Genomic DNA, 13,842 nt, shown 5'->3' with positions numbered 1-13,842 from the left:
TCTGACTCATTTGGCACATCCTTAGAATTTAAAATAAAATCAGTAGAAATAAAAGTGATGTAATTTTCAAAGAATTTCTACATGCTGGAGTCTTAGAACAAGGAGCTTCTAAATGAAAAGAAGGGGGAGGTTCAGCTCATCTTGCTAATTATATGCATTTTTCCTTATGGAGTAACTGATGCTTTCTGGTTTATTTGGGGAACTTTTGTTTGTGGGAAAGCATGTACATTGGGCCAGATCTTGTTGGTTTCTCTTCTGAAGATGGAACACCTCTCTTTTCTGGCATTATTCCAGGACCACTTGCAGTTGGGATTAATAAGCCTTCAATCTCTTGTTAAAGTCAGATCATAATGCAGACTGTTTTGGAGGGTTGAATTCGAGATTGTTGACTTGGCTATTGGCTGGATGAATCCAGCAAGTAGTGAGGTATAGCTTGATGACATCAAATTGCATGTTCGAGTTCATCATCAGGTGTATCTGATTAAACTCAATCTAGGCCTTTAGCCTGGGGATGTGTCCTGGTGAAACCACACAACAGCCAGTGAGACTGGGTGAGATTTTTCAGCTTGTGAGAAGTCAGTTACATCATAACATCACCTGGTATGAGCTTCCCCTGGTCAATGACAGTCTTAGCCAGCAGAAAAATCTCTGTGTCCCTCCACATATTGCCTCTCGGCAGATCCTCGTGGGAAAGGTGGTTCAGTTCAAAGGGTTTGATGATTCACAATGGCAGGGTGTGCTTGCTGGAGCCTGGCCCCCATGATCACATTGTGAGCAGCCTCCCAGAGGCCCCCTTGGAGCCTGCACAAGGCCTGAATGAACCAATGACTGGACCCTGGCCTGGCTTGCGTGCTCCCCAGGCTCTGGGGCTGGGCTCTGGCTGCAGCATTGTGAGGACACACAACTCAGAGGGCGCAATGGGCAGTAGAAGTTGATATTTTAAAATGGACACTGCAGAAGAGTAAATTCATGAGTTAAAAGACTGAGCCAAGGAATTCTCCCATGATGCGTACAAAGAGCTGAAGAAATGGTAAGTGTGAAAGGAAAATTAAGAGACATAGAGTGTAGATTCGAAAGTTTCACCTTTCACAAGTAGAAAATGGAAAGAATGTAGAAACACAATGTTTAAAGGCATAGTTACAAAATAGACAAGAATTTCCCAGAATTTAATAGTGTGAGTTTGCAGGAATAGAAAATATATCAGTGGAACAGTATAGAATATCTAGAGGCAAATATTGGCAAAGGTGTGAGTGAATATGTATTTTCACACTCTACTGGTGGGATATAGTGCAGACAGCTACTTTGGTAGGCAATTTGGCAGCAGCTATTAAGTTTTTTATTATCTATTGATATCCTCTTTAACAAATACTTTCACATGACAATAAGGAGGCTTGTATAGGATGTTCATTGCAGCCTGATTTATAAACCAAAAAGTTCTTAACAGTCTAAATGTTCACTAATAGAATAGTTAAATGAACTTTAGCCATACTGTGTAATATTATGCAACAGCTAGAAAGAGAGAGGTAGATTGCTAGATATTGACATGAAAAGATTTCTAAGACATTGTAAATAAAAATTTGTAGAAGATTTTATACAGCATAATATAATTTATATTAAAATATATCTCTAATGTGAACTGGAAAGCTAATGAAAGGTTTTGAGCAGTGTAAAGACATGATCAGATTTTTGGTTTGTAAAAACGAAAACAAGGGGACCTGTTAGGAAGCTACTTCAACAGACCACCAGATAAATACCCAATCAAAAAGTTAGCAATATCCCAAATTAATAACCTAACATTACACCTAGGAAAACTAGAGAAACAAGAGCAAACCAACCCCAGAGCTAGTAGAAAAAAAGAAATAAGTGAAATCAGAAAATGTAAAATATAAAACTATAAAAATCCTGGAAGATAACCAAGGAAATAATATTCTGGACATAGGCTATGGCAAAGATTTCATGACAAAAACAACAAAGCAATTGTGACAAAAACAAAAATTGACAAATGGGACCTAATTAAACTAAAGACCTTCTGCACAGCAAAAGAAGTTATCAACATTCAGCAAAGTCTCAGGTTACAAAATCAATGTGCAAAAATCACAAGCATTCCTACACACCAATAACAGACAGAGCCAAATCGTGAGTGAACTCCCATTCACAATGGCTACTAGAGAATAAAATAACTTACAGGGGATGTGAAGGACCTCTTCAAGGAGAACTACAAACCACTGCTCAAGGAAATAAAAGAGGACACAAACAAATGGAAGAACATTCCATGCTCATGGATAGGAAGAATCAACATCGTGAAAATGGCCAGACTGCCCAAAGTAATCTATAGATTCAATGCTATCCCCATCAAACTACCACTGACTTTCTTCACATAATTGGAAAAAAACACTTTAAATTTCATATAGAACCAAAAAAGAGCCTGCATAGCCAAGACAATCCTAAGCAAAAGGAACAAAGCCGGAGGCATCATGCTATCTGACCTCAAAGTATACTACAAGGCTACAGTAATCAAAACAGCATGGTACTGGTGCCAAAACAGATATATAGACCAATAGAACAGAACAGAGGCATCAGAAATAACACCACACATCTACAACCATCTGGTCTTTGACAAACTTGACACAAACAAGCAATGGGGAAAGGATTCCCTACTTAATAAATGGTGTTGGGAAAACTGGCTAGCCACATGCAGAAAGCTGAAACTGGATCCCTTCCTTACACCTTATATAAAAATTAACTCAAGATGGATTAAAGACTTAAATGTAAGACCTAAAACCATAAAAACCCTAGAGGAAAACCTAGGCAATACCATTCAGGACATAGGCATGAGCAAAGACTTCATGACTAAAACACCAAAAGAGATGGCAACAAAAGCCAAAATAGACAAATGGGATCTAATTGAACTAAAGAGCTTCTGCACAGCGAAAGAAACTATCAGCAGAGTGAATAGGCAACCTACAAAATGGGAGAAAATTTTTGCAGTCTATCCATCTAGCAAAAGGCTAATATCCAGAATCTACAAAGAACTTAAATTTACAAGAAAAGAAAAACCTATCAAAAATTGGGCAAAGGATATGAACAGACACTTCTCAAAAGAAGAGATTTATGCAGCCAACAAATTTATGAAAAAATGCTCATCATCACTGGTCATTAGAGAAATGCAAATCAAAACCACAATGAGAAACCATCTCACACCAGTTAAAATGGCAATCATTAAAAAGTAAGGAAACAACAAATGCTGGAGAGAATGTGGAGAAATAGGAATGCTTTTACACTATTGGTGGGAGTGTAAATTAGTTCAACCATTGTGGAAGACAGTGTGGTGATTCCTCAAGGATCTAGAACTAGAAATACCATTTGACCCAGCAATCCCATTACTGGGTATATACCCAAAGGATTATAAATCATTCTACTATAAAGACACATGCACACATATGTTTATTGCAACACTGTTTACAATAGCAAAGTCTTGGAACCAACCCAGATGCCCATCAATGATAGACTGGATAAAGAAAATGTGGCACATATACACCATGGAATACTATGCAGTCATAAAAAAGGATGAGTTCATCACCTTTGCAGGGACATGGATGAAACTGGAAACCATCATTCTCAGCAAAGTAACACAAGAAGAGAAAACCAAACACTGTATGTTCTCACTCATAAGTGGGAGTTGAACAATGAGAACACATGGACACAGGGAGGACAACATCACACACCAGGGCCTGTCAAGGGGTGGGGGACTGGGGGAGGGACAGCATTAGGAGAAATACCTAACATAAATGATGAGTTGATGTGTGTGGCAAACCAACATGGCACATGTATGCCTATGTAACAAACCTGCAGGTTGTGCACATGTACCCCAGAACTTAAAGTATAACAATAAAAAATAAAAAAGAAGCTATCAACAGACTATACAGACAACCTACAAAACGGGAGAAAATATTTGCAAACTATGCATTTAATAAAGTTCGAATACCCAGAATCTGTAAGAAACTTAAATTAATAAACAGCCCCATTAAAAAGTAGGCAAAGGCCATAAGCAGACACTTTCTGAAAGAAAACATACACTCAGCTCACAAGCATATGAAAAAATGCTCAGCATCACTAATCATTAGAGAAATGCAGATCAAAGCCACAGTGAGATACCATCTCACTGCAGTCAGAATGGCTATTATTAAGAAGTCAAAAAATAACAGATGCTGGCATGGTTGTAGATGAAGGCAATGCTTATAGACTGCAGGTGGGAATGTAAATTAGTTCAGCCATTGTGGGGTATAGTGTGATGATTTCTCAAAGAACTTAAAACAGAATTACCATTTGACCTAGCAATCCCATTACTGGATATATGCCCAAAGGAATAGAAATCATTCTATCATAAAGACACATGCATGCATGAGTTTATTGCAGCAGTATTAACAATAGCAAAGAAATGGAATCAACCTAAATGCCCATCAATGGTAGACTGGATAAAGAAAATGTGGTATATATACACTATGGAATACTACACTGCTATTAAAAAGAACAAGATCACATCCCTTGCAGAAATATGGATACAGCTGGAGGCCATTATCTTAAACTAACTAATGCAGGAACAGAAAACCAAATACACATGGACCCATGTGTACTTAAGGGTGGAGAGTGGGAAGAGAGAAAAGATAGAAAAACTACCTATCAGGTACCATGGTTATTACCTAGGTGATGAGATAACCTGTACATCAGACCCCCATGACACACAATTACCTATATGACAAACCTGCATAGGTATCCCTGAATCTAAAATAAAACAATAAAACAGGTACCCCTGAATCTAAAAGAAAAGAAAACTTGTCAAAAGACCAGCAGAAAAGTGAGAAAGTGCTATTTTAATTTCTTCAATTATGAGAGAAATTGAACATCTTTTCATTTGTTTATGGACTATTTACATTTTATTTCTATGCCAAATTTTTAAGCTGACAATTTCCTGCTGACCACTTTCTTGAGAAAAAATGCTGGAAGTTTAGTTTACTCCACAAGCCATAAAATAGATCCTCTTTTCTGTCTTGGGTGGTCCAGTTGCACTGGCTTAGTACAGATCAGGCTATGCATCATATGGGGCTGATGCTATTTAGAGGCTGCTGAGCCACCAACCATGCATCTACTTCATTCTCTATCCATTAAGAGCCATAAAAATAACGTGATGGGTTGCTCTCATTCTATAAGCAGGAGAGAAATCTATTTCCAGGATAAAGATTTGGGGAGTAGAAAACCAATTTCTGTGTTTGTACTTGTAGTGGCAGAGTAGAATTTGTGGTCTAACTTTCCAGACTTTTTATTGTTTCCGCTATTTTGGATCTTTAATCATATAATTTCTCTTACTGTTATATTCAAAACAGTTACACTGAGTACATAAGATTTAAAAGGTATAGAAATTTGGCCTGTATTCTCCAGCAAAGGAAAAAAATTGTGTTATAATTTGAACTACTTTGCATAATACTAATTGCTTTGCATAATAAAGAAGCATGCTATTACAATCTTTTAGCATAACTAGTTATATACATAAAAAGTAATCCTGTTAAGGCCTTTCTATCCTCTTGGAATAGATTTAGACTTCTAGTATACTCAACCTTTAATTGAGATACCTAATTTGGTACCAGACTCTGATCCCAGTATATTACACATAGAATATGGGTGAGGAGATGGGAGCGTTTGCTTGGCTCCAGATGTGAATGGGAGATGTACTTTGGAAAATCTAAGTGCAGTCACAGATGAGGCTGGCCTGCTGGTACATGTCAGACTGTTAAAGCACATTGGCCATTTCTGGCTCCTGAGGCTACCTTGCTCCATTCTCCTTTTCCAAACCTACATCACATAAGCCATTTGAGACAAATGGCTGTGCAGCTTGTTCTTAAGAACATCTGGTAAGAGATTTTTTTGACAAAATACATTTAAAAACTACTAGCCAAGTAATATCATTTAGTACATTTGACCTCATTTTGCAGAAACAACCAAGGCCAATCAAACATGACTGTGTGGAAATTTATCAAAACTTTCTAGATATGTTCTTCATGGTAATGGAAGCCAAGTGCATAGCAATAAAAGAAAAGCAGCAGGAGCTCCTCAGATTAGGCTTTTTTCTAAGGTATTACTCATCTTGTCATGAAATATTCTATGTTAATTTATTGCCTACCCCTTAAGGGAAAGTTAGCAGTTTAGAGCATCCAAGGAGCCACAGTTAAAAGCCACAAGGAAGATAACAAGCTTGAAAACCATTCATTCATTGAGTCAACAAACTTTAATTTGGAATTTTTCTGTGTAACTAGTTTTTCTAAGTAGAGGGACAGAGCCCATGAGGAAGAATGCAGCCTAATTGCTTGTGTCACGCTGGTGACCTTCTATTGGGTATTATGGACCAGTATTTTCCAAAGTATGACAATTGCTCCTCTGTGGAATGTGAGTAGATTTTAGGTCTCTGTGAGAGAACATTCCCGAGCCTCAGCCCCAGATTTGATGTGTTTTGTTTTAGTTTTTAAACATTGTTTATTATGGAAAATTTCAAAAGATACATAAAATTAGAGAATTTGTAAGTCCATGTACCTATCATCCAGTTGTTAAAAAGATTAACATTTTCCAATCTTATTTTATCTATCTTATATTTTTTCTGCAGTATTTTAAGTAATAACAATTTTTATTTCAATGGTTAAAGTAAACATTTTAATGTGAATAACAAAAAATATGTAACCAGCACATCAAATCTATAATTTCACAACATTATTGCTTTGGACAAAACTAAACTGTAAATTTAACTTTTAAAACTGCTACACAGATATGTGAAAGTTCAAGAAGAGAGCACACAGATGGCTACAGTTTATGAACTGTTGTTAGAAGCAACAAGAGATTGGGAGATAGTAGACATTCCCCTTCATCCTCCCTCCCTCAGTGAGGTTAGGATAGTCAGAGGAGAGTCCATCTTCTACGGAAAATGCTTAGTACCATGCCTGGCGCTTAGTAAGTACCCATAAAATAGAAGCTAATATCATTTTTTGGAAAGCATCTTTGATTCCAGAGAACTGACACTGGCTAACATTTATTAGGCCCTTACTGTGTACATGTTAGGAGCAGCAAATCCATATGGGTCTGCAGCAACCTCAATTCTTGCCTCCTCAGAAGAAAGAATTTGACCAAGGGGCATAAGGTGGGGGAGACTGAGGCAAGTTTTAATGCAGGAGTGAAAGTTTATTAAAAAATTGTAGAGCAGAAACAAAAGGAAGTAAAGTATGCTTGGAAGAGGGCCAAGGGGGTGACTTGAGAGATTAAAGTGCACTGTTTGACCTTTGACTTGGGGCTTTATACTTTGGCATGCTTCCAGGGCCTGTATTACTTTTGCCCTGATTCTTCCCTTGGTATGGGCTGTCCACATGCACAGTGGCCTGCCAGCACTTGGGAGGGGCTGCGTGCACAGTGTGTTTACTGAAGTTGTACACATGTTCATTTGAGGCATTTTTCCTTACCAGTCAAGCGTTTCTAGAGGAAGGTCACACCAGTTAAACTCCACCATTTTGCCTCTTAGTGCACATGCTTGAGCCCACTTACCCAACTCCTGAGATCTTAACGGGAAGCTGCTAATCACCAGTTTCGGGTTTTTTTCTATCTATTGGGAGACTGCCTTTCCCTGGTACCAGCTGCAACCCATTATTATTTTAGAGATACAGTTTAATGACCACCTGACCGTCACCAATCACCTGATGGTCACCTGACATTCCTGGTGGCTGGGGTTGCGGGGGGCTCTCCTGCCCTGTTCACATCTACCTAACTACCTACTCCAACATATGGACACTTTGGTGGGAGATTTACATACATTATCTCCTTTCATCTTCACAGTTAAACTATGAGTAGATATTAGTTTTCCCATTTTCAGAATTAAAAAGTTGAGGCTTAGAGAAATTAAGTTACTTAAGGTCACAAAGCTATTAAGCGGTGAAGCTAGGACTTGAATTCAAGCCTATCTTTCTCTAAAGCTCATGTTGTTTTTCCACTGAGCTCCCCAAAAAGCCAGGGCCCACCTCCCGACCACGGGAGACAACTGGGGAAGAACTAGACATGTAGAGTTGGAGACCTGATTCTTCTATTTGCTAATATTGTGACCTGCAACATTTCACTTCATTTTTTCTGACCCTCTGTTTCTTATGCCTTGAATGGGGGTGCTAATATTATCCAATTTGCAAGCACAAAATGCAATAATGTATATGGGAATCTGGCATTGTAGTCACTAAATAAATATTTGTACTCTATTCAGACACCACCAATAGAGCATGTAATCTTGAGCAAACCCCTTTCCTCTCTGGATCTTGGTGTCATCAGCTATAAAGAAGGCGGGGTCAACCTCAGCATGCTACAGTCCTGAGACCTGACTTCATTTTCCCCAAACAATACTCCCTGACAGCATGAAACAGTTAAGAGCAGTCATCGTCCCTGTCCTAATGGCAGTTAGATGTACCTCTTCAGAAGGGGGGGATTGATGCAGTGGCCACTCCAGATGATCTGCCACTACCATCACACTGGCTGCAGCGGGGAGGCATGGCGGAGGCTGTATGCTCCACAGATCAGGCAGGAACCCCACACTCCTGGGTGGGGCCACAGCCTCCCAAGTTGTGGCTGCAGATCTGAGCCTTCCTGTGCTCTTGGGGGGCCAGGAGCAGGTAGGAGCCCTGACCTTACAGTTGCAGCTGCAGCCTCCCAAACCACAGCTGCAGACTCCAGCCTCGCACTCCATGGAATAGGCAACAGCCCTGTCACCCAGGGTGCAGCTGCAGCTGCCCAAACCATGACTGCAGACTCAGGCATCCCTGTACTCTTGGAGGCCCAGGAAGGCCTGCCGCTACCCTTGCAGGCTCAGAAGTGCCTCCTCCCAGTGCCTGGCTTCTCCTTGCTGTCAGTGCCCTCTCCAATCTTGAAGCAAAGTTGGGGCAGAGCCTGGGTACCATGAACAGCAGCAGGAGGTAGACAGATTCCCGGACAGAAGGGGGCAGTTCCTGAAGGCTGGGGGTGGGACTGCCAGTCCCATGGACCGGAACTGGTGTCTTTTCTGGGCCTACTATGGCCACCCATGGACCAATCAGCATGCACTTTCTCCTCCCTGAGGCCCATAAAAGCTCCAGGCACAGCCAGAGCTGAGCAAATGATGGGATTACCAGCTGCAGAGAGGAGCTGCCCTCCCTACTGAGAGCTTTGGAGACCTGCAGAGACGCTGGGACCACCAGCTGCAGAGAGGAGCAACCCACTCCAGGACCTCCTCTCTGCTAGGAGCTGGGCAGATATCAGGACAACCAGCTGCAGATAGGAGCTACCCTCTCCAGGGCCTCCTCTCTGCTGAGAGCAGCAAACATCAGCACAACCAGTAGCAGAGAGGAGCTACCCTCTCCAGAGCCTCCTCTCTGCTGAGAGCAGCAAACGTCAGCACAACCAGTAGCAGAGAGGAGCTACCCTCTCCAGGGCCTCCTCTCTGCTGAGAGCAGCAAACGTCAGCACAACCAATAGCAGAGAGGAGCTACCCTCTCCAGGGCCTTCTATTTACTGAGAGCTGAACACGGAACAGGATGACCTGCCTACAGAGAGGAGCTACAGAACCCACTGCAGGTCTCCTCTGAGCTGTTTTAACACTCAGTAAAGTTCCTCTTCATCTTGTTCACCCTCCACTTGTCTGCATACCTCATTCTTCCTGAGTGCAGGACAAGAACTCAGGCAAAGGTGCCACCAGCCACAGAGGTTTCTGGACAGTAAATTGACACCCCAAAGATCCCATAGCACTTCTAGGGATAATATTCCAGAATATCATTCTGATTAGACCACAATAAATATTACTGATTCTGAAGTTAATGAAAATGACTAGATAAACTTCCATTTGGTATAATTTTACTTATAATTACTTAATCCAGATTCCTTGGAAAGCAGAGCCTGAAAATGCACTGTTGCTAGTACTGTGATAGGGAGTGTGATCCCATGGAGCAAAAGTGAGGGGAGTGAGGCAGGGAAGGAGAGAGAGAAATTCAAGCAGGCATAACTGAGGTGGTCACCACTAAATACTTCTGATTGCCCTATCTTACAAGACCAGGACTTTGAAAAGCTGCATCCCACGTCTGGAATTAAAAAAAAAAAAAAAATCTATCAGTTTTCATCTCCCATTTGGGAGCATTTTGACCATGTGGTATTAATTCCTCTGTAATTATGAATTGTGCAATTCTGGGGCCTGAGACAGGGCCTCTGAATTCCTTGGAAGTTAACAGGGAATCCTAGGATGGGAAGATTGAGGCTCATGGCATGGGTATGGAGCTGGACTCTGGAAGGAGGTGCCTGGCAGAAATAATTGGAGCTGGGTGCCAAGGTGGCAGCTGGAACAAGAGACAGGTGAGGCTGAGAGGACCTGAAATTGGTATGTGATATGTTAACTTATACCCAATCAACTTCCAAATGGAATCTGATGAGGCTTACATATACAATAAGGATGATGGTGAAAAAGGAAATAACTCAAAGCAATAGTAACAACAACAAAGTACCTCAGTTTCCTTATCTTTAAAAGGGAGGAGGACAAAGCAGCAGGTATCGTCTTCAGGCCTCCGGAATCCTGTGCTCACCCCACTTGCCACAGAAATGACTGCTGTCCACGCAGGCAACTTAAACTTCAAGTGGGACCCCAAAAGTCTAGAGATCAGGACTCTGGCAGTTGAGAGACTTGTTACACAGGTTACAACCCCGGTAAACACCAATAGTAAGGGGCCCTCTAATAAGAAAAGAGGTCATTCTAAGAAGGCCCATGTTTTGGCTGCATCTGTTGAACAAGAATTTCTTGGAGAAGGAGGATAAAATTGCGAAGGAGAGCCAGTTTTCTCAAGGAAGAGCTTGTGGCTGCTGTAGAGGATGTTCAAAAACAAGGTGATTTGATGAAAACTGCTGCGGGCAAGTTCGCAGATGATCCCTGCTCTTCTGTGAAACAAGGCAACATGGTTCGGGCAGCTCGAACTTTGCTCTCTGCTGTTACCCAGTTGCTGATTTTGGCTGACATGGCAAATGTCTACATATTACTTGTTCAGCTGAAAGTTGTGGAAGATGGTATCCTGAAGTTGAGGAATGCTTGCAATGAATGAGACTTAGGAATACAGTGTAAAGCCCTAAAACCTGAAGTGGAGAAGCTGAACATTATGGCAGCCAAAAGACAAGAGGAACTGAAAGACGTTGGCCATCATGGTCAGATGGCTGCAGCTAGAGAAATCCTGCAGAAGAACGTTCTAATCCTCTATACTGCATCCCAGGCATGCCTACAGCACCCTGATATTGCAGCCTATGAGGCCAACAGAGACCTGATATACAAGCAGCTGCAGCAGGCAGTCACAGGCATTTCCAATGTAGCCCAGGCCACTGCCTCAGACGATGCCTCCCAGCACCAGGGTGGAGGAGGAGAAGTGGCATATGTACTCAACAACTTTGATAAACAAATCATTGTGGACCCTTCGAGCTTCAGCAAAGAGTGCTTTAGGCCTTCCCTGGAGGAGCACCTGGAAAGCATCATTAGTGCTGCTGCCTTGATGGGTGACTCGCCCTGCACACATGATGACCATCATGAGCGAATTGTGGCAGAGTGTAACGCTGTCCTCCAGGTCCTGCAGGACCTGCTTTTGGAGTACATGGGCAAGGCTGGATGTAAAGAAAGAAGTGATACGCTCAATTCTGCTATAGATAAAATGAACAAGAAGACCAGGGACTTGTGTAGACAGCTCCACAAAGCTGTCATGGACCACGTTTCAGACTCTTTCCTGAAAACCAATGTTCCACTTTTGGTATTGATTTAAGCTGCAAAGAATGGAAATGAGAAATAAGGAGTATGCCAACGTTTTCTGTGAACATGGCAACAAATTGATTGGGGTTGCCAACTTGGCCTGTTCCACCTCAAATAACGAAGAAGGTGTAAAGCTTGTTCGAATGTCTGCAAGCCAGTTAGAAGCCCTCTGTCCTCAGGTTGTCAATGCTGCATTGGCTTTAGGAAAACCACAGACTAAATTGGCCCAAGAGAACACGGATCTTTTTAAAGAACAATGAGAAAAACAAGTCTGTGTTCTCACAGATGCTGTTGATGATGTTACTTTCATTGATGACTTCTTGGCTGTCTCAGAGAATCACATTTTGGAAAATGTGAACAAATGTGTCATTGCTCTCCAAGAGAAAGATGTGGATGGCCTGGACCACACAGCTGGTGCAATTCAAGGCCGGGCACCCAGGGGTATTCACATAGTCAGCTCAGAGATGAATAACTATGAGCCAGGAGTCCAGAAACAGAGAAGGTTCTGGAAGCCACTAAGCTGCTTTCCAACACAGTGATGCCACGTTTTACTGAGCAAGCAGAAGTAGCTATGGAAACCCTCAGCTCAGACCCTGCCCAGCCCATGGATGAGAATGAGTTTACTGATGCCTCCCACCTGGTATATGGTGGCATCTGGGACATCAGGAAAGCACTGCTGATGATAAGGACCCCTGAGGACTTGGATGACTCTGACTTTGAGATGGAAGATTTCAATGTCAGAAGTAGGATGAGCATCCAGACAGAAGACAATCAGCTGATAGCTGGCCAGAGTGTCCAGGCAATCATGGCTCAGCTTCCCCAGGAGCAAAAAGTGAAGATTGCAGAACAGGTGGCCAGTTTCCAGGAAGAAAAGAGCAAACTGGATGCTGAAGTGTCCAAACGGGATGACAGTGCCAATGACATCATTGTGCTGGCCAAGCAGATGTGCATGATTATGATGGAGATGACTGACCTTACCCGAGGTAAAGGACCACTCAAAAATACATTAGATGTAATCACTGCTGCAAAGAAAATTGCAGAGGCAGGATCCAGGATGGGCAAGCTTGGCCGCACCATTGCAAACCACTGCCCCGACTTGGCCTGCAAGCAAGGCTGGCCTGCCTCTACTCGGTCTGCCCCGACTCAGTCTGCTGGCCTACCTGCACTGCATTGCCCTCTACTGCCACCAGCTCAACATCTGCAGCAAGGTCAAGGCCGAGGTGCAGAATCTCGGTGGGGAGCTCTTTGTCCCTGGGGTGGACAGTGCCACGTCCCTGATCTGCGTAGTCAAGAACTGATGAATGCTGTGGTGCAGATGATGAAGGCATCCTATGTCACCTCTACCAAATACCAAAAGTCACAGAGTAATGGCGTCCCTCAACCTTCCTCCTGTGTCATGGAAGACAAAGGCACCAGAGAAAAAGCCGTTGGTGAAGAGAAAGAAACAGGATGAGACACAGACCAAGGTTAAATGGGCATCTTAGAAGAAGCACGTGAACCCAGTGCAGGCCCTCAGTGAGTTCAAAGCCATGGACAGCATCTAAGTCTGCCAGGCCAGCTGCCCCCACCCCTTGGGACTTCTGAAGATCAGTCACTGTTCATCACTCAAATGAATTTGCTAAATACAACACTGATGTTAGATTCCATGGGGTAATAGGCAGGCTATGAACCAGTCCAGGTGGTGAATTTTCCAAGGACATACTTGTGTTTAAGTTGATTAAAAATGCTTTTAGAATGCAGGAGCCTACTTCTAGCTGTATTTTTTGCATGCTTAAATAAAAGTAAGATTCCATAACCAAAGATAATCCCACACTAAGTTGTTAGTAATGCTCTCACCAAGCCGAGATGCCTGTTCTGTTAGTGGTGGTGGCGTTAGGGTTTGAGAGAAGGGAATTTGGCTCAACCTCAGTTAAAAGGGTGTAGTCCAGACGGCTTGACAGCTTTTAAATGACCAAAGATGACCTGTGGTAAGCAACCTGGGCATCTTAGGAAGCAGTCCCTGGAGAAAGAATGTTCCCAGAAAGGTC

The 13,842-nt window shown here is 42.3% G+C and overlaps 1 pseudogene; it reads left to right on the top strand.

Moving 5' to 3' along the window:
- The first annotated feature begins 10,380 nt into the window (after positions 1 to 10,380).
- Positions 10,381 to 13,549, top strand: LOC696813 (catenin alpha-1-like; annotated as a pseudogene).
- The last annotated feature ends 293 nt before the right edge of the window (positions 13,550 to 13,842 follow it).

Source organism: Macaca mulatta, chromosome 6, assembly GCF_049350105.2.
Source record: "Macaca mulatta isolate MMU2019108-1 chromosome 6, T2T-MMU8v2.0, whole genome shotgun sequence".
NCBI lineage: Eukaryota > Metazoa > Chordata > Mammalia > Primates > Cercopithecidae > Macaca > Macaca mulatta.
This window is presented reverse-complemented; position numbering and strand designations above follow the sequence as displayed.